We start from the raw sequence: 25,810 nt of genomic DNA, 5'->3' as shown, positions 1-25,810 counted from the left end.
TTCAGGTGTGTTCCACAGGTGAATTTGATGGGACTGCTCGTTCTGTGGAGTTAATGATGATACTTAAAAGCTGCTGAGGGGGGAGGTCTCCCAGATCATAGCACCCACCCAAGTGTTCCTAAATTGTCACTTTTTTGGCATGCTGGTTGGTGTTTGTGTTTAGATTCACACATGTCGTCTGATTTGCTTAGCTCTTCCACATTATTATACTGTTTGTTTGCGGTAGGGGTAGCATGTGAGAAGGATTATTCTAGATTTTGTGGATCTGGAGCGATCTTGCCTTGTCCAGTGAGTTTTTTTGGTTCATCCTGGAGGTAGCAAGGTCATTCAACGGGTGTTTCTGCAGCGGAATCTGTCAAGCCATTTGGAGCAATCCCTAGAGCAGAAGGCTGTACGTTGTTTATCCTCAGCTGCCCTGCCTATGAGTAGACATTCTTGCTTTGGCAAAGCAAGAGGCGGATTTGCTCTTTCTGTACTTCTGACCCTTCTGCCGTGAGGTTGTCATGGGTGGCCTGTGATCATGCACTTTGGTGGGAAGGTTGGCGCCAACCAGGGCCATTTCCTGGTGAGCAGGTTGAGGTGAACTCCACTACTGCTGTTGACCTGCGAAGATGCTCTCTCCTCCTGCTGCTCAACACCAACAGCTCCTGGCATTTTAGCAACGGGTTGATGGTGGAAAATCCACTGTGAGAGACTCCGCTTGTGGCCAAACTTCCACACAGGACATGCAATGCACAGACGTTGTGAGGACAACTGTGAATCCCTGAGACTTACGGCTCCGATCTTCTCAGGGGATAAGCTGCTGCATCGATCCCTAGTCAGCCTTTCGCACTATGGGATGTCTGCTGAGATGGTGGTGTATCCTTGGATGGTTGAGAAAGGTGGTGCTATTTGGATGTTTTGACCAAATAAGTTACTCGAGATGCTCGGGAACAAAAAGGGCAGATATTTTTGATGTCAAAGAATCCTTTCCTAAAGAAGAACACTTCCTCACCTGTACTTGTGACTTAGATGCTCTTTTTTTTTTTTTTTTTTTTTTACTTTCTTATGAAGCCTCACTCTGATCCAAGATGGCCAAAGATTTTAACTGTTGTTTTAGTAGAGGAGTGACCGGTAGAAGTGCCGGGATGCTGTGGGATAGCAATGCTTAATCATGGCTCCTTGCTGAGAAAAGCCCTGACACTGGGATAAGAAGGTGTCTTTATCGTAACATTTGCAAATCTTTGGCTAATGGAGTTTGTAGAAGACTCAGACACCTCTCTGAAGGTTTGGAAATGCTAAATAACACAAGGCATGCGGGAAGAAACAAGATTGTCTTCTCAGCTGCTTCAATTGTGCGGGGATGTTGAAGAGTGAGTTTTGATGTGGCACCAATGGACGGTTGGCCTCAAAGATTCACCTCTCCCGTTCTGCGCCTTGAAGTGCTAGCGTGTTGTTATAAGGCTGACTCTCATTCCTGGAGCCAAGAGCAAGTACTGATGATGTACTCTTGTGCTGCGATAAGGAGGCATCTTACCTGCATTCGACATACGGGCTCTAGGATTTGAAGTGTCACCCACAATCTATACTTTATTATATTTTTTAAGATTTGTTGTTTTAGTTGCGGTCACCCAATGTGTCACATGGAACACAAACTCTGCCATCCTAAACAGCCATCTCCTCTTCGCTTGCAGTGCTGCTGTTAGCTCTGCTGGCTAAATATAGGTAAGAGTAGGGTTGATTTTCCTTCCTTGGAAGGAAGAGGAGGATTTGGTAAAGCTTACACTTCGTAGCTTTTGGAGCATCAGCAGGAGATAATAATTTGTAGTTTCTATTCACAGCATATAGAGATATGCTTTTCTCTTTACAATATTTTGCATTTCCAAACCGATTTTTCTTCGTGATCAGAGTATAAGGACATGTTTCCTTTTTCCTCTAGAAAAAAATGGGTTAAGAGAAAATTGTGACTATATAGTGCAACTTTTCAGTTTGAAATGTGCTTCCAAAAATGGATGTTATGTTAGGCAGTTCCCTAATATATATTTTTTTAAGAGAATAACCATCTTCAGCTGGCTGCAAGAACTGACGTAAAGGAGTTTCAAAGGGAACCTGCTCCTCTTAGTCTTCTGCATCGGCTTTCTCGTTGAAGCTACTTGCTACTTTCTGATGAATCCTCCTGAATTTTTGAATGTAGATGGAGGCTTCCTCTGTTAATAATTTGAGTTTTTTATTTTCTTCTCCAAAGGACTTTTGCTATCATGAGTTTCAAGAGAGTACCCAGTAACTTAGGTCCTTTTAGTAACGTTAGAATGAACTACACTTCTGTTCTTGATAATTTCTCCCGAAACAGATTTTATCATTTGTGTCTCTGCAGGCATTTGAGTATTTAGGAAAATGCCTCACATTTCTCAAGCGTTTTCTCAAATCCTTGAGAAAACAGGATGACTTGGACAATAGAGCCATCAGGATGTCTTTGCTGAGTCCAAAAAGCTGCAAGGATGTATCCTGTTTTTAACCCATGGTTTCAAAATAAAAGACATAAATTTCCAACTCTGCTTTCAGATTAGTCCATCTCAAAGCCACCTTTATTTTGGAAGATAATGTGCATTTATAAATATGCCTAATACCATCTTGAAATGGTAGAAATATACATATTCTCTGAGCATGCAAGTCTCCTAGCTTTGAGGTGTGCAACTGTTTACCTATGCAAAGATGAAGACCACTGGGTAGTCACAAGCTATATGTATATTTGCCATACACAAATTATTATGATATTAATACAGCCCAATATGAATCTACAGTCTTAAGTCTAAAAATATGATGAAAAAATGTGCAGCCTTGTTAGGTAACTCGGGCATTTTGACCACAGCTGCCAGCAATGTTAGATTCGAGTTCTGTGTGGAAGTGTGTTCTGTGTTCCAGTCACCCACTCAAGAGTAATTTCGTAGGGAATTAAGAGCAAGAGGGTGAATTCTAAAGCTGGTCCTTCCTCAGCTGAAAGCCAAGTTGTCCTGGTGGTTCCCAAAAGTCGTGTTTCAATGGGAAGCACTATGGGACCATGTCCTGCCAGCTGCATTCCTTGCTGTGTAGTTGACTAAAATAAGTGCTATTTATTTTCTATATAGACTGAATGAGACTATATTTTTAATTCTCTGCATTGCAGAGTTATATTGGCAGGTTGGCTTAGTGGAAATGGTCAATGCTGACAGACAACAGCTCATAGGGGAAAAAAATAATATTTCTTTGTAGAGTTGCTAAGGGACAGACTAGTGTGTCAGAAATGTTTCTAATTGACAAACATTTTTCAATAAAATAATAAATGAAAAATCTTTTTTTTTGTACTATAGAGTATCACATAGTGTCCTTGAAGCAGAAAAAATAGAATAATAAGTAAAGAATCTATTTAACCTCACCCATGTGGGGTTTTCTGGCTCCTTTTTAGGTCTAGAATCTCATAGAGCTCTATGAAGTTACCAATATGTCATTGTTTTTAAGCAGAAAACAGAACTTTGCTTGCAGATGGGTAATGAATTCCATCTTAAAGGGCTAGTGAATGTGCCAGTTCATTCCTCTTGCCTCTTTTTTTCATTTAGCAGTGGCTAATTTGGCTGCTGAGGGACTTTGAGCTTTCATTTTGAAAGGGCTGGTTCGGGCTGCCCCATACTGCTGTTGATCTTGTGTAGAATGACTGGGAAAGCGCCGCCCTCATCTTCCCCTCGGCGGTTCCTGTTGTAACACCAGATAAATGTGCCAAGGAAGACGTCAGTGCATTTGTTGACAGTCTGTGGTGGTGTGAAGCTCTAATGCCTTTTTATGTAGGAACATAAAAGTGCCCGCGCTGGGGCAGCCCAAAGAGGTCTCCCCGTAATGGATAATTAGAGGGGTGCAAGGCAAATGCATAGTGCACATCCCTTGCCTGGTAAAGAGTAACCTCTTGGCTTCGCTTTGCATTGTGTACATTTTGTATTGGAAGAGCAATTGAACGGTGGCTCTTATTTATATTCTTACCACTCCAGGTTTTATAGGTCAATGGCATAAGTTCCTGATTTTTTTCCCCAAAACAGGAGAGTCCTGGTCTTGGATATATATATCTTATAGGAAGACATTCTGTATTGTGACTGATCTTCTCCCCCTTCTCTATCTCTTTTCCCTTTCTAGTCTGTCCCTTTGAGTTGGGAGCCAGAGGGCTGTGTGTGGTGTTCTGGGTGGGATACACACCAGTGCTTTACGGCGGTATTTTCAAGCTTATTCTTTTGCTAATAATCACTAGCGTTTATCTTGCCTTTTCTTTCTTTCCCCTTATCACTGCTGGGCATCTGGGATCCCTCCAGCCCCCCATGAAGAACATTCCAGTGTGCACCTTGCTTCCAAAGGCAAGAATGTCCTGAGCAGGGTGGGCTTCAGCTCATGGCCCTGAGGGACTTGCTGGTGGCCTTGCTCCGGTGTCAGCAGCGACCGTTTGTTCTTGCTCTTTGTTTCCTGTCTTTTAACCAGATAACTTATCCACACAGGAACTTTTATTGCCATGGCAGCTTAATTTCTTCAAGAGCCTTTGTGAAGAATCCTGTTAAATGTCTCTTGGAAATTAAAGCAGGCTTTATCGATTCGAGTCAACAGGAATGTGGGTGAGGCACATCTTTTAGGGAGCTTCTGCAGGCTCAGGAAACATGGCTTCATTTTACAAAAATAGGGTTGATTTTCCCCACTCCAGCCCACCCCCAGAGTTGACACTTATTTAGTTGTCCATGGATGTAGATTTTAAGATAGTTTCTGCTCACTGAGTAGTTAGACTGTAGCATCACTAAGTAAACATAGTTGTAAACTGTGCTCAAGAGTAAGCAAGTCTCCAACAGCAGAGTGTTTTTGAAGGCTGTTTTCTCTCAGTTCACTGAGAACTATGGTGGAATGGAAAATTATTGATAGTAGGAATCGGAGAAAAGGACAAAGAGCACAGAATATATACACGGAATACAGTGTATATCCTATGGTATAGGATACTGAGAGTATGTACACACACACAGATGATCCTGGCTTTAAAATACTCACAAAATTATGCTTCTGCAAAGCAAATAAAACAGTGCAGGGAGCTTAAGTCTCTGCCGTAAGGATCATCCTTACGGATGGCACTGGAGTTTAGCTGCCTTGCTCTGACTCCCTCCAAACCGCTCCGGCAGCCCTGACATTTGTCATCAGCTGGGTGTGATGCTGCGAGACCAAAGGTGCGAGCGACGATGGAGGATGGAAACGAGGATAAACTGCCAAGCCTTGGGAAGCACTTTGATGAAAGGTTGTGATGTTTCTGCTCCTCTGCCCTCCGAGTTCCGCATCATGTTCTGCTTATCCTGCAGCTCCTTTCTGTTCGTAGGTCCAGGGTGGTTCAGCTCTTCAAGGCTTTTTTTTTTTTTTTTTTTTTTTTTTTTAAATACTTGAAGGGGTTTCATACTGCAGCTCTCGCTGATGATTCTGATTATATTTATAAGGGAGTTTTGTTTCATTTCTGTAGTGTGGCTGTCCTCTCTCATCTCCCTAAAATATCAGTATAGTGAGTCAGAAGAAACTGGCATCATTGCTTTGGATTTGCACATTTCTCTTGCCTTCCCACATTAATATGTGATGGGGGGAACTGCCAGGGTAGAACAGAAAGCGAGTTTGAGTTGTCCTTCTCTGTGGCCTGCCCAGTACCTTGAAGATTTGCTTGCTGTGTTGCTTCATTTTAAATGACTGGGAGGACAAGGGCAATCCAGTTGGCCGTTTTTCCCAGATATAATCTGTTATGCTGTCAGAAAACGACTGGAAATGACCTGCCCTCTGGCTGGCATTTTTCTTAAATGTGTGTTTCAGTACCATACTATAATATTTCTTCATAAAAGAAACAAAAACCCCTGTGTCTTTCACTTTCCAAAAGAAATTATTTCTCTGTGTTGCTATTGGTGCATTTACTGCAGAGCACTGGAATTATGGATTGAAAAATACTGCTGTTTGTTATATGTGAGCTCTTACTGACCGAGGGGACTGAGCTGTGAATCTCTTGTCCTCGAGTTGAAGTGTTAATGTCACAGCCATTAAAGCTGATGAAACAGATTCCATTGCTATGCCTTACTTTCTGCTCTCTCATTACTGCTTGATTTAAATGTGTGTCCAGGTGGGAAGTTGAGAGGGAAAAGACAAGGGCATTAATGAGGAGTAAGAATCAAGGGAAGGAAAATGTCATGGTTACAATTAAAAAAAAAAAAATCAGTGGTAGCTTACTGTTACTTTCTGAATACTTTAGTTTCTCCATGCAGATGTTTTAAAAGTGTTAGAAACATTTTCTTCTGCAAACATTCAGCCCTGCCAGGGTTTCTCCACGGAAGAGTGGCTGTCCTTTCACAAGCGTGTTGACGTTCACCAGTGTCAGGTACAACATTCTTGGAGCTTTTGGCATCTCCCCTGGTGTAAAACCAGGATTTGCCACCACTATTTTCTTTCCAGGCTGTACGTCCCTGATATAGCTCATTAGATTGTGAAGTAAGCAGCTAAGAATAACCCTTCCCAACCCTCCTTGCTCGTGACATTTTGGCCGTCAGCTCTTCCCTCTAATGTCTTTCCCTCAAGCGACTTCCTTGACCTAAAGTGGAGCTTTGATAACACCCACGTGTAACGTTTATCTCTTGTGCCCGCCTCTCGGGGAAGGTGACGTGTCGCTCCTTAGCAAGTCATGCCTAGATCCAAGCTTAACGCGAAAGAGAAAGGACCTACTGTGACAGTAATCAGAAAAAGCACCCGGTGTGCAACACTGATTTGTTCCTCTCTCTTTATGGAGAAGACTGGGGAATGGCAAATAATGCCTTCTGTAAAATAATGCTATGAAATAGGTTTCATCTCATGTGTTGGTTGAATCCTGAGTGTATTTGTAGGTTCACTCTTGCTGGTGAGGTGAGCATGACGTGGGGAGAAGCTTACAGGATCTATAGTGTGATCAATGCATAACTGAAGAGCATAGGAGTATGCAAAAATGTTGACTTAGGGCTCATAGCTTAGGGCTCATAGCTTAGGGCTATGATATTGTTGTACTGTGACCTCCTTTGGACCAAATATGGTGCCAGGGATAAATGAACCAGACTGTGGCCACTAGTAAAGGCAGTGCAAAGTAATGACGGCCCCTGGCCCTCTCCACATAACTTTAGTGTGCTTTTACAAGTTTCTAGCGTTTTCAAATCTCTGTTCTTAAATTATTGCTGATACTCCTCACATGTCAGATTCTTCCAGAAGTGATGAAGAATGCGTCTCAGGTTAGTTTAAGACCCATTCTCTCCTTCCCACGAGCTCCTGCGTCTGGTGTTACTGTCAGAGCTCCCTGAACTTGGAGGCTTGCATAGAGAAGACAAAAAGTTGCTGTGAAGAAAGAGAACATATTGGTAGGTTAGAGCCTTGCTTTACTGGCCCTTCCTCATTTATAGGAACAAACACCAAGATTTAAGACACAAAGAGCAGCCTTTTTTGTTTCTCTTAGGTGCAAGTCCAGGCAGCGAGTGACCAAGTTGTTGGGTTTTTTTTGTTTGTTTTGTTTTTTAACCCTGAAGGGGAATTTGGGTTATTAAATTGTTCTCGGTGGCTCAGGTTCCCAGGCCTGTGGTTGTGGTGTTAGGCGGTTGTTTAAATCTTGTTCCCAGTAACACATGCCTCTGACAAGCAGACCATCCTGACTGGAAATTCCCATATCCCATTTTTTGTCATTCTAACAAAAGCTGTTTGGATTCATTTCTAAATATGAGAATAAGGAAACCCCTTTGAGCATGGCAAGTATGTTATTTCCAAGGATTTTGGTGAGACACTCCTATTGCATTTTTCTGTTTTATGATAAAGGTCAGAAGGAAACCGAACTGTTCTTTGGCTTTAATGTGATAGCAGTAGGTTGCTGCTTCCAGGAAAAAAAAGAATTTCCATATAGGCTGACCAATTTGTAAGCCTCTGCAGAATGTAAATGGCAGCTTTATAGAGACTAGCAGGTACGTATTTTGGTGGGGATCTGCACTTAGCGTGTTCCACTATTTTGCAGGTTTGACATAGGCAAGAGATTGCATCTGCCACACAGAGGGCAACCTACATGTGTCCTTGGAGCTCCGTGGAGAAGGACAGGAGTTTGACAGACTGTCACTGTGTAAACACGAGTCCTTCCCCCAACAGCAGGTTCTCTCAGCACCATTTCCCAGGGTCTCTAAGCTCAGCTTCACCTCATTTCTGTTGTCACTCGGTTAGTGAAAGGTGGATCTTGCCAGCTGGGCATCTTTGGTGCCGTATTCATGTTTCTTCCAAAGCTAGCAAATTAGAGAAAGCTCAAGTAGCAAATACATATTTTTCCTCACTTTGTATAGGAGAGAGTGTTTGTTTTGGCCAAAATCTCCCAGAGCAACTTAAAAGACACCAACTTGGGGAAATCAGTATAATTTGTGTTTTAAGGCCACTAAGGGTTACTAAAATTCTAGCATCTCAAAATCTCTACTTCGTTGTTGTAGTGTAGAAAGGAGCTGTGCCAGAATGGTTATTTATTTACTTTTCCTTCTGTGGCCCTGCCTGGCCTTTCTTTGTTCCTGGAAGAATCCCGAGGAAGAAGGGGTGGAGGGAGACCTAGAGCTGCTCCTTTTGTCTTGAGGGAAGATCAGTTACAATATTCCTGACAGATGCTTGTCTAATCTCTTAATTGCTAATGATGGAAATTTCACTGCGGTTCTTAAGCAGCTTATTCCAGTGCTTTATTTCCCTACAACTTGCTTTTTCTAATGTTTATCTAACATATTTTACAGTAAACTTCACTTATTGCCTGGTACTATTTAGTTACTTTTATGTGTTTTGATGTATCATTTTTTTCCCTTAATCTCCCCTCTAAAACAAACTGTGTGTCTCTATTCCGTTTATGCCAGTTTTCCCCCATGACTCTTACTTTCTAGTGTTCTTATCTAACTCCCTGCTTTCTGGACTTTCTCTTAACAGTCCTTACTTGAAGCCAGGGTCCCCAAATTGGGCACCACACTTTGCATTGAAGATTATTGATTTACTAGTGCTAAATGCTCTCCTTCATGTGCTTTGAAGAGCGCTTGCCAATGCTCCGTGGCTCCATGGTTCTCCCTTTGCTCATGTAGGTTTTGCCGCTGATCCCGATGTTTGAGATGTTCCGTGTGAGCCTCTAGGACGGGGCTGCACGTCCCACTTCGACAGTGGTCTCTGCTGCTCCGAGGGTCGTGTTCACCCGCCCCAGAAACTGCAGAGCAAAACAAAGACCAGCATGGAGGATCCGTGGTGAAACAACCCCTTACTCGTCCCTTGGTTAAAAACAGCAAGGCCAGCAAGGTGCAGGATGCACATGTCTCACTGCTGACTCGGCTGATGTTATTTGATCAAGCAGCAGCTGGGGCTTTCTTACCTCTTGCATGGGAGAACCGGCAGATTCCTTTTTGATGTTGTTGTCTGATACAGTTGTCTGGTGTCATTTGATTAGCTGGAGTCTTCAATATTCATGAAGAGCGGTGAAGAAAGGCAGCCCTGTTTGCTCGGTGCTAAGCTGTTGAAAGCGTGTGAGGAGCATTGGTTTCTCTGCATCTTTTGATTTTTTTGAATGCTGTTTTTGTTACTCTAAAATGGTACAAATTTCCATGATTCCCGCTGACAGTATGGAAAAGGGTTGCTTGTTTTTTTTTTTTGTTTGAAAGTACAATAATAACTTTTAAGGAAGAGCAGAAAAAAAGATGGATAAGAGAATGAGAATATATTTTAGTGAAGTGGAACAAAGGATAAATTTATTTTGAGTGTAGTCTCTGTTTTTTACAATCTTACTCTATGCCTAAGAATCACTTTTCCAGCACTGACTGTGTTGTTGCTTGTTTCTTCTAGACTATGGAGTTACTTTGGTACTGAGAAGGGATATTTTGAGCCTTGAAACCACTTCTTTTATTTATAACATTATTAGCAATATTTGTTTTGGGGCCCTGACTACTTCAGTTGAGCAGCAGTCGCCATGATTCCTATCAATATATAATCTGCAGTGAGGAGCTTTAGACAAATATTTGAATTGGCGCTATGCTGCTTTCTGACCTCTTGAGAGAGTGGCACTGTGTGTGCAAGAGGTGCTTGAGCTTTGTGCATTTGCTTCAAAAAATACTCAGTCCTGCTGGATCTTTTCCTCTGGTTTCTAGAGCATGGCATGTAATTGCAGTGCGCTTTCGCTTGCAGTCTCCTTGCTTTGGGTTTTTTGATACGTGAATCTGCTCAGAAATCCAGTTCTCTTCTTGGGTAGGCGTCTGAGCTCCATAACGCAAACAGAGATTGTGCTCCTTATCTTATCTGAGACCAAATAAGGAACTAAGGAAAATTAAAAACTATAAGAGCAGAACAAGAAGTTGGAAGCAGAGGCGAAAAGGCTGAAATATGAGAATCAGCTGAATCAGTATTTCTTGCCTTTGACAGCAGAGCACTGAGGGCTCAGTGTTAGGGATCTCACCAGCTAGCTGGCCAAGTGAGTTGTCCTCAGGTTCATTCACTTCCGATCTTAAGGCGAGGATTCATGTTCTTCCCCCGTTAACTTGAGGATGGGGCTGAGCTTTGGCTAAGACGCGTGGGCTCCGCTCAGAGAAGCGATCACAGTTTTCAGTCTTTGTTTCGGTGTGAGGTTGTCACTCTTGGCTTGTAATGGTTGTTGAAATCAGGAAACCATTCCATGGTTGCAGGCCAAAATTCCATGTTTTATCTTCCACCTTTCTGTAACTCAGCCCAAGCTTATCTGAGTCTTCACCAGTCCAGGGGGTTCCAGGCAGATTAGAAATTAAAACTGCAATAGCGAACAATCAGTAATAGAAATAGTTTTAAATGTTCTGATTTAAAGAACTAATGAAAAATTCGATGTAACTAGGAATTGGCTCATCTTACATTCTGTTAATCTGTCCAGTATATCTGTAACTGAAGGGCGACAATTAATTTATGAATGAAACATGGCCATAAAATTATTGAAAATTCCCCAAATTCTGATTGCAAAAGAAGGTTGAGTTTTGCGGTAGTTGAGTGTTACTGGCCTTTGCTAGCATTGTTCAAACAGTGTGAAAACTGGTTTTCTTTTGAAAGCTGCAGTAACCCTAAGTTTAAGTCAATATAACAAATCTTTGAGAAAAATAAGCTTAGATCAATTGATACTTCTCCAATGTCTTCATATATCTTCTACAAACCAAGTGTTTTCCTCATTATTACTGTGAAATGGCAACTTTATTATAGCGGTTGTCGTGAACTAGGGGATGTGACATACATGGGATATAGAGCATCTAGTATGAGGAGCTTTAGCTTTTTTCTTGACCTTATCTTTTTTTGATACGTGCATCAAGTTGTGTTACTGTGAAGGGTTTGGATGTTCCTGTTTAATCACAGGTAGAAGATGAAGGGGCAGCTTGGTGTGGTGGGAGAGACTCAATTTGTTTTGTATCAGGGCTATGTTCTAGATGTGGCATCATTTTGTGGCCTGAAATCTGAGAGGAAGCTGTAACTGAGCGAAATGATTCCCTTGACAAAAAATACAGAGGTAGGTATGTTCTTAGCACTAAAAAAATGTTAGTTCAGTTTTGCTGAAAAAACTGACACTGTTATGGTTGTATATTGTGTGGGATCTGGACAGGATACTTCTCCAAGCTTAAGTTGTATCCAATCTGTTTCTGAATGGTGCTTGCTAAAATATTTTGCTAATGAATTTTAGGCATAAATCAGCTTCTCTCCTTTTTTTATTTAATTGAAAAATACATAAAGAGGAAGAACAGGCATTAAAAAGTTCAAAAGCAGTAAAATACAGCAGACAGAATCCCTCTTGGCTAAATTTATAAAATAGGAAGTTAATTGTAAATTCTGTGAGAATTCTTCTGAAGACTCCGCTGTTTTCAACATGTATAATTTAAAACACAAAAGTCCACCTTAAGCATGCAGCCAAGTGCGAGTTTTACACTGAAGGTAAGGCAGGTGCTTTGCCCAGGAAAGGCAGCAGCCATTTCCTGTGTTCCTGGAAAAAGAGCAATAAACTTGGAGAAGTTAGGAAAGGTATTTTGTTTTATTTTTTCCTCTCCTTAGCAGAGCAGCCTTAAAGCCAGACTTACGAACAGTTTTGGTAAGGAAATCTGAAGATGAGCGATGAGAATTACTCTAGAGTTGCACAGCTGAAGGACCCCTTTCTGTTTGGTCCCCTTCAGCCACATAGGAGAAGGCCCCTTGTTAACTCTGACACACGTTTTTGGTGCCGAAGTGTCTGGAGGTTTCACTGATGCGTTGTTCTCCTGGAAATTTTACAGTCGTTCTCTAAGGAAGCACCCCCTTCCCGAAAACCATAATTTAGAAGGCAAGGCCGAACAGCCAAAGGAAGAATTCATTAAGAAAAATAGAGTAGGCCCTGCCAAGTTCAAGAATAAAAGGTGAGATCCCTCTTGTCTTTCCTCCTGGTCACACGCTCAGCATTGATTGGAGCAATATTGAGTTTGAAATATGTAATTAATGTTGAAAAGAGCCCCTGGCAGTTTGGACTGCAGAGCGTGTGAGCTGTATAAGGCAGTGGGGAGGTGGCAGGTTTTCCCCTTTGGTGTGGTGAGATCTCATCTGTGATGTTAAAATGCTGCCTTAGTAATGGAATCTCAGGAACAGTAGGGGAATATTCAGTAATTTAGAATATTTAGCATAAAATTTGAGCTCGTTAAGGGTATGGAAATGACTGTAATAAAAGTTGAATGTTGAAAATTCATAAAAGCTCTGTGCAGTAATTAAGAGCATTATTTTAATGTATGAAATTCATTAAAGTTGAACAAAGAAATCTGCTGCAGTCTGAGAGGTGCTGAAGAAAAATCTGCTTTGAAAATCTTCATATTGTCTCTCCATTGAATTAGTTAAATAACTGTGGAACTTAGTGGACTAGACTGTTGTCACATATGTGAGTTTGCTCAAATTGGATAGTCCATGGCATGTTTTTCTAATTCTATACATCAGTTGGTGGGGGATTAGAAACTATATTGTGATTTTTTTTTTTTAATTTGTTTGCTCTCTAATTTTGAAGGTTTTTCCATTTTCTTGCTTCTGAGATCGTGGCTGAAATAAAGGTGACAGTTTCTTTGCCTAATGAAGCAGCTTCCTCGCTCAGTTGCTGGAAGATTTTGGCACCCTGTTCACAAGGTATCTTCACTATAGCTGCCAGGCTGCTACTGCCTGGATACCCGCAGCTCCCCGATAGAAATGGGAAGAAATGCTGCGTTATAGAAGGTGGCTTCTGATGGCCCTGGTGGTGCTTGTCCCTTTTTGCTGTAGTTGAGAAGCTGTGAAAGGGAGGTTGTTGCAAAAGAAGGTTGTTTGCCATGAAATTCTCTTTTTCACAAATTTCTTCCAAAGCCACTGGAACCCGTAATGGGTTATGGTGGATATTGAGTTATGTCTTGCCACCTGGGAAGATATTTCTCTGGAAGTGTTTTCACACCTGGGTTTTTGAGCTGTCAATCTCCTCTCACCCTGTGCAGTAATTATTTCCATCTTTTCTGTGAGAGTGAGTGGGATTAATAATCAGGATTTTTCCTTTATTTCTTATCAGGAAATGCCCCTTTCTGCTGGAACCTGTGTGTTCTTTTCTATCGTGAATTTTACCGTGTGTATTTTGGGTTACGGCATTGGAGCTTTCTTTCAAAATTGAAGGTTAAGAGTAAGGTAGATTGTAAGGGCTGTTTAGCCCAGAACTTCATAAGGAATGGATACTGCTTGGATTTTGGGACAGGAACCTGTTTGAGCTCCAACTGGGCTGTAGGGTAATATATTGACCACAAGGACCTATTTGTGTGCAACCCACGTGTTCCCAGCGGGTATTCCCATCTTGGCTGTTGTTGAAGCTGAGCACCCCTAGTTTCAGGAATGGAAACATCCAAAGGTCTGTCTGCAAACTGTGTTTATTGCTGAGGGATCTCAGCATCAACGGCTACTAATAAGCACCATTTTATTTTATTTTATTTTATTTTATTTTATTTTATTTTATTTTATTTTATTTTATTTTATTTTATTTTATTTTATTTTATTTTATTTTATTTTATTTTATTTTATTTTATTTTATTCCAAGAATGACAAATACTTGAGGCTTTGCATCAAACTGAGATGTCCTAGTTCACCATTAACATAAAATACATTCCCTGAAGGGAGTCTGAGCACGTCGAACCTCAGAGCAAGAGAATTAATGTCTTGGGTGTCATCAAATGAATAATGCTGAAAATGCTTCATTTCCACTCACGCAAGTTTACACTCACTGCATCTTAATCAAGGAGTTTTTCCAAAAAATAATTATTGGTTTACTTGATATTTCTCTCAGATTGTAGAAAGTCCCTTTTTCTTGTTCAATAGCACTGTGCACATGATGGAGGTTACCTTGACTACTCAGAAATTCTCTGTGACATCGAGCCAGTGCTACGTCAGCTCCTAGAAGCACTCCCTATTTTAGCCTTTAGTGCTAAAATTAATGTGCTCTTTAGTGCTTCTCTTAGCAGAATCAATTGAATACTGCATAGTTCTCAGGGTAGACTCACATTTAGGGAGAATATGAATATTAAGATGTAGAAGTTTCTTTTCCCACCCTCCCCAAAAAAAATCATCCCTGTAAGAGTTGATGCTGTTAGCCAGTTCAGGAGACAAAGCTAAGCCGTAGCGGATCAGGTCATTGCCTCTCATCTTAAATCCTTATAGTTAAGCTATTTGCATTAATTGGCATTGTCTATTCATGCTAGTGTTTTTTATATTATCAAAGAAATCATTAATAATTTCCTCTCCTCCGAGATTATTTTAAGATTCCTTAAAAGCCACTTACTGTGTTGCTTAAGTGAAACTCTGAATAATTACCACTGTCCTGGTTAGAGAATATCAGCTTGGAAAATCACTTGGAAAATTAAAACATGATTGTAATGCCAAACTTAGGTGGATTTTGTGTCCCCAGCTTTGAAATGTCTCATACACTGTTTCATGGCCTGTGAGCTAACACGACCTTTCTTGAGGTTGCAAAAAGTCCGCCCAACAGCAAAAAAAAAAAAAAAAAAAAAAAAGGTGGAAAAAGGTGGAAATGTCCCTTGCAGGAAGGCAGTAAAACCTGAGCAGACTGGGATGTTTTCGTGTGTGTGTGGTGTTTTTTTGATTTTTCCTTCTATTTTTTCTTAATATAAGGCAGGGTGCAAACTTATGCTAAGTTACCGTATGCATTAGAAAGATTCTTGGTGTTCCCCGTACATCTTTTGAACACAGTGACCAATTTTCATCAAATTTGAAGCAGGAGTGTGTTTCTAAATGACAAATTTCTGCAGTTTTTCTGCAAGGAGGTAATTGGGTGAGGTTACTCTGTTCATATCCTCAGTGTTTCCTCTTTCTTCGTGCTCTTCCTCCCTTCACGAAGTAGAAGCATCAGCAGAATTTGACTTGCTACATGCTGGAGAGCTGCCGTAATTCCGGTGCTCCATGGAGAGCCAGCCTGCATCGTTCTGCTGGAAAAGCCAAACACGAGCAGAGGATAAGTACACAACGGTCCCGGCTGGACAAACACTAAAAGAAAGCTCAAGCGTATCAGGATGGCAGCAAATTTAAGGTATCTGAAAACTAAGGTCCTTGATCTAGAAGGAAATGTATGGGTCAATGCAGAAGAAGCAAGTTCTCAGGAAGGAGGTTTTTTGGTTTCCTCTGCTGTAGCTATAGAGTCCCAGAAATCCCTGTGATGTAGGAAGGATTCCCTACAGGTCAGATTTAGGATCTCATTTGATCACCTCAGATATGTATTCTTGCAAACTGGTATTTTTTTAAGTAGGACTGGACTTAGCTCTTCCAAAGCTCTGTAATCTGCTGACTGTTTTGGCAGTGTGTTAGAGCAAAATAATGTTAGATGAATTTTCCCATTGTCTGGGCGAGCAGATAGTATCACTGCTTTCTCTTTTTAATATTGGTTGCTCTAGTTCCCCAAGGAAGAGGGGTTTCTGCACCCATCCTGTCCTACTGGGAGCAGGAGGTTGCAGGATGACAGTGCGTGCGGATCAGCTAAGCGGGGAATATGGTTTTATTCCACTTCATATATAGGAAACTGTTAAATTTCTCAGATGTGGTATACTTTGCGCATGTTTTACTTTATTTGCTTTAAGAATTCTTTAAATTAGGCAGCTCATTTGTTGGGAATAGTGATCCATTTACTGGGAGAAAAAAAAAACAGCTTGTTTGAGGTTTCAGGTCAAATTTGACAGCTGTTCTCCTCAACACAAACCAAGCTCCACATAGCAGCAGTAAATGCCATGTTATATGGTTTAATGTTTAAAAAGCAAACAAAAAAACATGCAAATCCTAAGTCTGAAGTAGAAGGAAAAGCTTTTAAGAATGAAATGTGTGAGAATGATCTACACAAGAAAAACGTTATTGGAAAAAGCCACGAGGGATTAACTTAAACAACTTTCCATGGTAGTGCTAATGAATTAATTTAGTAAGAAATGATGATGTTCATGGGCTCCCGACACGAAAGCTGGTTTTGATGTGGCATTTTGACTTCCTTCTGAAGAAAAACAGCCCAAGGAGCACACGAATTTTTGGTGATAGCCTTTGCAATTCAAATGTTCAATTGTAATGACGAACTCGTGCAGAAATGAAGCAGGGTAGTTTTGAAGAGCGTCTTGCTTACCTGAATACTAGCGTTTTATATGTTTCCTTCAAATAGCCAGACAACAGTAACTTAAAAAGTCTTTGGATCAAAACATTTGAGGTCACTGAACTAGTTCTAGAGGGTTTTATGAAAGCTAACCAAGAATGCAGTTAAACTGTGTTCTTATTCAAGGCTAACGGCAGGATGCCGCTGATGGACATATCCAGCTTCTCCCGCTTTCTTCCCATCATTTTCCAAATTCCTTGTTCTTCCAGCCTGCCTTGCAGTAGAGCTCCTTATTTCCAACTTTGCTGTTGGAGTTCCCCCGCACACGCTTTTGAGCCAAATGTCATCAGATCAGACCTGCATATTAGACATGAGGCAGAGGAGTGAGCAGGATGATGGGGGCAGGTGGGACCTACGTTTTTCTTTCTTAGATTAGTTTATGTGTGTTGATCTTTGGAGGAAGCAAGACTCTCATCAGTGGACTTGAATCCAAACTCTGCAATTTTATTGGAAAATTTTTGGGAATCTATAAACAAGGCAGTCATGGACAAGACAGTTTTGGGAAACAACTGGTCATGATTTAACATTTTAAGTGATAGAAGACTAATTGATCATTGTACACGTATACATGGATGTAGATCCTGCTGTGCAAGAGGAGGAGTTAATAGATGAGATAGGTCAGGGTTAGAGCTGGGATGTCAGGAAGGTGAGTGGAGGTTTTATACTGAATAAAGGGAAAGGTCCAGAGAGGAGAGACAGATTGGAAAACTGAGTGGGAGCAACTGCAGTGCTGAATATGCCGCGATAAAGAAAGATAACTTGGTGTGTTTATCCAGGAAGGGTGTGCTGGGGTGGAATATGGCTGCTTCGTCGAAGAGAAAACATTTGGAAGGTAAATATTAGTATTGAGTTGATGGGTAATGTTGATACAAAATGTGTATAAATATGAGCAATTGGTGAGCCTTGGCTTTGGATATTGACGTGGGGGGACCATCACCAAGTGCCTGCTGTGCCCCACTCTGGGCTCGTGGTTGTGGCTGCAGTCCACATGCGGGTCTTCACAGATCTTTCCTCCTCCCGATGGGGCGTTCCTACGATCGCGGCGTTGGCCAGCAGGAACAGCTTTCCGGCTCCCGTCCTCCCGTGGCGGCCCGCTTTCGGCTGCATCGTTGTTCTCGCTCTTGGAGCAACCAAGGCCTCAGCACTAGCAACATGCTTGAATCCGTCGCGTGTTTACCACTAGATTCCTGATAGATATCTATAGGCTCAGTCTCTGAAGCTAGTGCTCTTCTCTCTGCTGTGGGGCCTGGTGCGGATGCTGGTGGTAGCTGGTAGCTCTTTCTGCAGGGAGCGAGTGTTCCCCCCTCAAGATGCACTTCTCTCCAGCAGGAAGGCTGGGCCGCAGGCGGGAGCTGCAGCGGGGCTGAGACGAGGCCAAAACTTGGTGGTATCTCCCAAACGCCCTAAGAGGCACCAAGCAAAACATGGGCAGTGTTTAGGTCCGTAGATGGGTGCACGCTTGCTTGCTTAGCGTGAGGGCTAATTTAAATGGACTTGACCCAGGGATTTAATGAGGCCTAATAACATTGAAACTGTGCTCCATTTTTCACTTGGCATATTTTAAAATAAAATATTGTATTTTTTTTCTGACAGGAATTTTACCCTAAACATATGAGAGAGACTTAAAGCAAATTATTTTCTTTGCAGTCTACAGCTAATTTCACAATTGACTCTGGCAGCTTAGTGATGCAGACCAGTGACTTCCCCCTTTATAAGCATGGAGAAGTTTTTTCATACTTCATGAATTTGGCTCATCTAAGGAGATATGCCAGGTTTACATCCCGGTGCTAAATGTGCAATCCATTTTCTTTATTAGCCATGAGTTTAAACGTGTAATAGATATCCAGGTATTTAATTTTCAGGCATAAAGACATAAAGCTTATTTTTAAATGAGTTTTTTTTTTGGTGCATCCAGCGTTATTGTGAACCTGGGTTATTAATTGACAGATGAGTTACACTATGATGGCACTTAAAATGCACGGCATGTATTTCTGAAAGCAGTCGTTGCTATAGCAACTTTCTAGTAGGTCACCAGCAGTGGTGTGTGTGTGTGTGTGTATGATTTGGCTGTTAATGCAGGCTAATACTATTAGAAAAATGAGAAGTGTAAAAACTGGAGCGAAGGTAGCCCTTCCCCCTCCCCTTCTCCCCAAAATTGGGGGAAATAAGTATTTTCCCCACAAAATTACCTAGGCTGTTGCACATACTGGCAAGAAATTGGCTGTCTGCTATAATTAGATGTTTCCTATTTCTGGAGATATTATGCAAACAAGCGGCCTTCATCTCATTCTGCTTTTCCGTTGGCATCTCGGGGATCAATCCGGAAAGACGTGTGGGTTTTGGGAGTTCCAAGGACGATGTGCCATACTCGGTGCACATCAAGGTCTATTTTTAAGCATAAAGTAGAGCTGTGTTATGTATGGGAATGGTGATTTTGAGAAGTTGTGTCGTCTTCCCATCTCGAAGACCTTCTGCTCAGCAAGGACGCTGCATTTCCAAGGCAGCCGAGGCCCCTGTCCATCCAGCCCCATTCCTGCCCACGTGACTGCTCCTCTCCCTTCCTTCCCATTCCCTGGGGCTTTCACAGGGGTCTCAGGACAGCATTTCCTGCTGATTCGGGACCAGTTTGCTTTGAAACCCCAGAGCATCATGCACATGACTTCTTGCCATCCCGTTCCGGATTTTCCCTTGGTCCAAAACTCTCCTGCTGAGCAGTTGGAATTGCCATTTTAGCTTGCACTGACTCTCTTGTTCTCTATCCCGAGTCTCTGCTGAAAAAGTGAATATTTCATGGATTTTTTTTTCTTTTCCTGCTGCATAATAATGTTCTCTGCATTTGGAGAGCTAGACTTGCAGAAGAGCTCCCTATTGATTTAACTGTGACATCTCTTCACAATTTCAGTATTGAAATGATTTTCCAGGAATTTTACCCAAGATCCTCATGTTTACTGTGTGCTCTGGAAAAGCTTGCTCGGGGTGGAGGCAGTAATTGCAGATTAATGTTTAAAGATATTTGGATATTCTGCAGGGACACAGAGATAGAACAGCCTTTATATTCCTGTACCCACTGTAAGAGTTGCTTTTGGAAGACTTTTTTCCCTTCCTTACCTCTTCCTGGGGTTATGGCTTTCAGCTAGAGCTCGTTTTCGTCTCTTGGGAGTTGAGAATCTGGATTTGAGGAAATGCTTCAAGGTATTCCCGCTCCTGCAGCCTGGGAGTTGGTTACTGTGCGCGACGGTTTCCATCAGGTGCGACGGCACGGAAGCTGCTGGCTGGCCAGTCTCTAGCTTTCCATGGAGGAAACGAGGAAAGTGCAAATTCGGCAGCGTTTAGAACTGCACCTTGTGATCCCTTCCCTGCCAGAGCCAAGCTTGACAGGGATGAACCCTCTGGGGGGCTCAGGGTGGCCTCTGCTCTGTCGCTGGAAGTCCAAAGCTGCTGGTGGTGGCACTTTCCTCCAGGGCTTCTGTTAAATTTCACTGAGTTTCGCCAGCAGTGCTCAGAAAACTGGGATTTTATTTATTTAATATCAGTGTCTTGTATTTGATGGTAGGAGTAGGACAATTCTCTTCCTTCCTAGGCAAGGCTATGTTTGCTTTTCACATCCATTAGTATTCCTCCTCTCCTTAGGCTCATGGAGAAGAGTCTAAGCAGCACGTTTGATATTAGGAGGCCCAAGTTACAACCTGTCAGGGTGACTGAGATGAGAATGTTGTGAGGAACATTTTCTGTGGCAGTTGTTCAAGACAGAGGACCAATGTCTTGACCGTAATTTTGTCATTCTTCTCTTCCACTGAATGGAGCTGTGACCTTTCCCAGACTCTGAATCCAGCCAGATATTCCTCGACTCCTGAGTACCTGTGTGTGTATGGAAGAGTTTTTTGTTTGTTCCTTTGTTTTTTTTTCTGTTTTGTTGTTCTTTTCTGATTACATTTAACCCTTTCTGTCCTACCTCCATTCACAGTCTAGGCCAATTATATTTAGGAGATTGGGGTTGGTGGAGGTTAATTTGGCCTCCTTTTGGTAGAAGAGGCCAGGGTTGCTGTTTGGGATGCCCTTATTCTCCCATATTCTCTGCAAAATTTTCTGTCTGGGTATCTCTGATGAGGTAGATGACTCTGCCACTTGGTGCTGCAGCTCTTGGTCCCCTCATTGCCAAGGCCATGGAGCAGCTTTCGTCTGGTGGTAACTTTTCCAAGGTCTCTTCTTTCTTCTGCTTCTTTAAGTGGTCCATTTAAGCTAAGCAAATTGTCTCCTTAAGGCCAACAGCAGTGTTAATGCAAGGAATGTGGATCAAAACCCCTTCCTTCCAATTAATTTCGGCACTGACTCCGCATGTTCTGATAGACGGTTCCCTTGAGCGTTATTTACTGAGCTAAAATAAATCTCATGCTGATTTGTCGTTATCACCACTGATGCTTTCATTTTGGACAGTTGCAGAAATACTTCTGGTTTTAAGTGACGCTTCAGGACCTCTCTCGTATGTTTTGTTACTGTCTCATCTGTGACTGGTTTGTCTGGGAGGTCATCAGGGGGTGCTGGTGGGTAGCCAACCCCTTTTAGACTAAGTTCAATTTCCCAAGTCCTTAGACTTCCTGTTTTCCCCCAAAGAGTGTCAGAATCCAGGTTAGGAAAGGCATGTACATCAAGATAATGTATATTTTTAGGTCAGTTTACACTGCTGTGGAAAAAAAATAGCATCTGGATCAAACCTCTTATGTTCTGAGTCAGAGTTGCAACCTTCAAGCTCAGTGGAGCTGGAAAGCTCTGTGCTGCTGCTGCTGGTTTTCACCTGGGCAGTTTTGGGCAACTCATCCTGGGTCCCTGGGGGGTTTTGTTAGTCTGGGAGGTGCCTCTGTGAGAGCTGTAGTTTGGGCTTGAATTTTGCTTGCAGTAGAAGGCATCTATTACGGTCACTGGGGAAACACATTTGCAAGTTCCGTATTCTTAGGTCTAGTGTGGCTACATGTATCCATGGAAAACTGAGCTTCATCTCCCAAATTTAACACAGTGGTCGGTGCCTTTCAGAGCAGGGAACGTGAGGGCAGTGTTTCAAGGTCCCCATTTCCAGTCAGGTAGCCGCTCTGGTGGGGGGAGCAGAAGGAGCCGTTCCGGGAGCGCATCCGAGGGCTGTTGCTTTCGGGCCGCTCTTGGCTTTGTGACAGGAGGTGCATTAGTCTGAGGGGGCTCCGATGGCGTCAGATTGTGGGGACAGTTTGGTAGAAAAGTGATGGAGTGGTGGACTGTGAAGTTTTTCTGTGTATGTGTGCATATTATGTGTATTTTAATAGCTTTACTTGTCGGCTTCGTCTTTTCTCGTTTACATCAGCTGTGTGGGGTTTTTTGTTTGTTTGTTTTTCTCCTCTCTCCTCTAAAATCTTTTTCAGGAACTTCCCAGGTACTTGCAATTTAGGTACTTTGGCTAAGGGGTAGAGGAAGGATATGGAAATCACTCCATTGCTAGGGTATATACTATTATGTCTTAGGAACTGCTCCAACGGAGTAGTGGGAAGCGCCATCCCTACAGAACTTCTCCAGAAGATCCATGCTGCTGTGTACTGTGTGTACTGTGACAAGTCCCTTTTATGGTTAGGCACATGATTTTATTATTATTATTATTTTCTTTTTACACAGCTTTGAGTTAAAAGTAGTTAATACTAGAAGGAAAAACGACATTCTTGAGTTTCTTGTTGCGGTTTCTTCATGTGTAAATGAAAGCAGCCCTGGAAGCCCTGTCCTTCACCTCACTCGGGGAAAGTTCCCTTGTTTCTATTCAGCAAATTTACCTTGTATTTACCCGCTGCAGAAAGAGCATTTGTGTTAGCCAGTGATGCCTTCATTAAATGCACCCTCTGTTCTCAGGAGTTTGAAACATAATGGATTCAATAATCTTAAAAAAAACCAACAAACAAAAAAACCCACCAGCACTCCTGTGCATGCACACATGTGGATTAGGTTGGCAGCTGCTTTGCAAAGGTCCCTTTGGTGCTCAAATCAGGTGTGTGATGCTGAGGGTTGAGCTGAGCCTCCATCCCCTCTGTGCTGGGTTTGGTGGCACCCAAAGGCCCTGCTGGCCTGAAGCTTTGGAAGGACCGTCTTGAGGCCTCACCAGAGGCTTTCGGTACCCCAGGGGGACCCAGGCAGTCCCTAGAGATCTTTGTGATTTGAGGTAATCTCATCATGGTCATCATCTTGCATCTCAGAGGCAATAGAGCTTGAAGGCCCAAACCTCTGGTTTTCTGACGGTGTGTTGGGCATCTTTTATCACCCTGCTTTCGATATCAAGCATTTTGAAGCACCTTGATGCTCTCGTGCTCCTTTGAAGAGAGCACTCGGCAGGTGCCGATCAGGAAACGGGCAGCATAGCGCACTCCGGAGCAGTTCAAGACTTATTTCCACAAGCTGCATGCAAGGGTCTATATTAGCCATTAAATGTCCTTTCTGTGAGCATGTAGAGGAGAGAGGTTATATAAGGGATCTTATTTCCCTCGTACTTTTGTGCACATACCTCTGAAGGTCATACGAGCACCAGAAGTATTCCTTTCCTGAGATGGTAATTTATGTGCAACCTCAAAATGCAACGTTTCCTTTGATAGTGTTGTGCGATCCCTTGTGGCTTTTGTCATTGGAGCCCCAGGTGAGAGAAGAACAGGAGAAAACGGAAAACACCCCACGAGTGAAACGGGGCTCATCGGGGGAGCCGCTCGGCTGCTCCTCGGTGCTGCTGCGCGCTGTGAAATGAGCTTTCGTGTTGGCAGTTTTCCAGCTGTGGAGAATTAGAGAGCACCAGATGTCCAGTGTGGAGAAGAGCTGCAGATGAGTAAACACTCCACTGAGGTGGCCCGAGAGGCTCCACGTTGCTGTAATAAGGGGTTGAGGTTCAGCTCAGCTCTTAGTCTCACGTAGCTGATTTGAGCTACCTATGGAGCTACTTTATGGAGATGGCAATTTGGAGCTCTCTGAGGATGCTTGGCCACCCCTGGGCCCCCTGCCTCCCTCTTGGTGTGGATCATTTTGCAGTCAGTCCAGCAAAGTGCTTCTCGAGCACCAGTTTAACTGCATTTAATTTGGGTTATTTTCACACGTGGGCCTGGTGAGGGTTAAGGTCACAGTGCTGCTACAGACCTGGGCTGGGGGACGTGAGGAGTTCATCACCTTCACCCTCTCCCTTGCAGCAGACACAGTTACAATTGCCTTATGGCTACAGCCCCCAATAAGAAGCTGTTATTTCCAAAGCCCTGTCTGTTTTTATGTCTTTTTTTTTCCTCCTAGCTGTACGAGCCTGCTAAAAATAGCCTTTTCCCACAAACCTTGCTGTGTTCTGCATATCTGACCGGTATGACCCGTCTACTAAACAAACGAAACTCTCATGTTCTCCGTTTGTTCTGTTTTTGCTCTATGAGAAAGAGTTTATCTTCTTCCCCCTTCTCTTTCATTTTTTGTTTTGTCCTTTTCGCCAATTCTGTGCACCTCTCAGCTCCTGTTGGCTTCCAGTGCTCCCCTCCTGTTGCTCTACCTGCTGCAGAGGGGTGTTTAACCTTCCCACAAGCCTGACTCGGCTCCCCAAAAAGAACCATTAGGGGGAAAAAAGAAGACTTTATGCCATTTTAGTGACCAGAACCAGCTCACCCAAGAAATCCAAATGAACAGCGCGGTTCTTTTGTGGGGGGAAGCACTTCATATCCTGCTACCTCTGTCCTTGAAGCACGCAGCTGTGCTGGTTTTGCGGCCCTTGGGCCTGTGGCAGGTTTCCAGCGTGGGTCAGCCTCTCCCGGTGCATCGGGGCCGTCGGGATCCGCTGTCGGAGCAGGGTGGCCAGCGTGGCCCCCGTGCTGGCCGCCGCGGTTGTCGCTGCTCAGCGCGGCAGAAAATCGGGTCAAGCGGCTGCGGCGCCGCGAGCGGCCGCGTCCGAGAGTCGGCGGGAATGGCAGAGGAGAGCGAGGCTGTGTTCAGAACCACCTCCCTCCGTCAACTCGAGTCCTGGGGAAAAAAAAGTCCAGAGAGGTGGAAAAGGGTAGGGAATTTCTGCTCTTGAGCAAGCCGTATCTGCAGAACAGTCGATTAATTTATTTAGCATTAACCATCCAGGGCATAAGCAGAAAACGGGGTGTGCAAAGTACACACCAGAGGTGATCAAATGAAGTTGAGTGACACGATGTTTGAGTGAACTACGTTGTGATAACTGTGCTCAAAAGATGACATCAGCTTTCCTGTGTAATCTTAGGGGAGTGTCAGTGCCCCAGCACAGGAATGAGCTGCCGCCTTCCAGAAATAGCAGCAGAAGATGCAGGGAGGGAGAGAAAAAAAAAAATCAAAAAGGTTGTTTAGTCCAATCACTTTTTTTTTTTTTTCCTCCAGAGACAGAAAACTAAATATAGAGATGTAGTAGTATGATTTAATGCCCAGATTGCCTTTTTTTTTTTTTTTTCTTCTCATTTAAGGACTTTACTTTCCCGACACCGTGGGAAGTGCCTTGTGTTTGTAATGGGGAAGAGCCCAGGATTTGTCACACAGCACAGCAGCAAGTGAGACCTCGGAGGGGTTTCTGTGTGGCTGTGCAGGACCTTTCAAGGCTAAAAGCCTTTGATAAGGGGCAGCCGCAGCAGCAGCTGTTTTGCCTGTTGTTCGGAGGGAGTTGTACATATGGATTCATCTGTGCATTAACCGAGGAGCTAAAGGAAGGTAAAGCTGCCTGGACAGCTGGGGGTTGCCCCTAGCCAATTTGTGCAACAGGTTCACATATATGCAACATACCTGGACACATTTTTAAAGGGTGACAAACACCTCCCTGCTTAGTGACAAAGGGCCTTTCCTACTAAAAGCTGTAATTCTGCGTGCTGGCTTGTTTGTGCTGTCCTTGGCTGCTTTTGTCTCCCACGTTACATGCGTCGTCTCCGCAAGCTCGCTTCCCTTTTTGTGTTACGCGGCACTGGGTTCATCTGAGGGGAAAAAAACAAATGCTCATCCTCAGCTTGCTGCTCTGTCAGCTCCATCCTTGTTGTAAGAGACTGCTCACCAAGCCATATGCCACATTCCTTCAAACTGTTCCTTTGCTGCAAAATGAAATGCTTTTAGCAGCCTTTTGTGACCAAGGCTCTGGCTCCGTTTCCTTTACATCTTTCCATCAGTGTTTATATTCATTGA

At 43.1% G+C, this 25,810-nt stretch overlaps 1 protein-coding gene across 1 annotated transcript in view; it reads left to right on the top strand.

The window, feature by feature from the left end:
* STAG1 (STAG1 cohesin complex component) overlaps window positions 1–25,810 on the top strand; it is a 126,778-nt gene that overhangs the window by 929 nt on the left and 100,039 nt on the right. The gene's annotated exons all lie outside the window — the stretch shown is intronic.

This window comes from Tinamus guttatus, unplaced genomic scaffold (assembly GCF_059628265.1).
Source record: "Tinamus guttatus ecotype Peru unplaced genomic scaffold, ASM5962826v1 Tinamus_guttatus_pri_ptg000927l, whole genome shotgun sequence".
In the NCBI taxonomy this organism is placed as follows: Eukaryota; Metazoa; Chordata; class Aves; order Tinamiformes; family Tinamidae; genus Tinamus; species Tinamus guttatus.
This window is presented reverse-complemented; position numbering and strand designations above follow the sequence as displayed.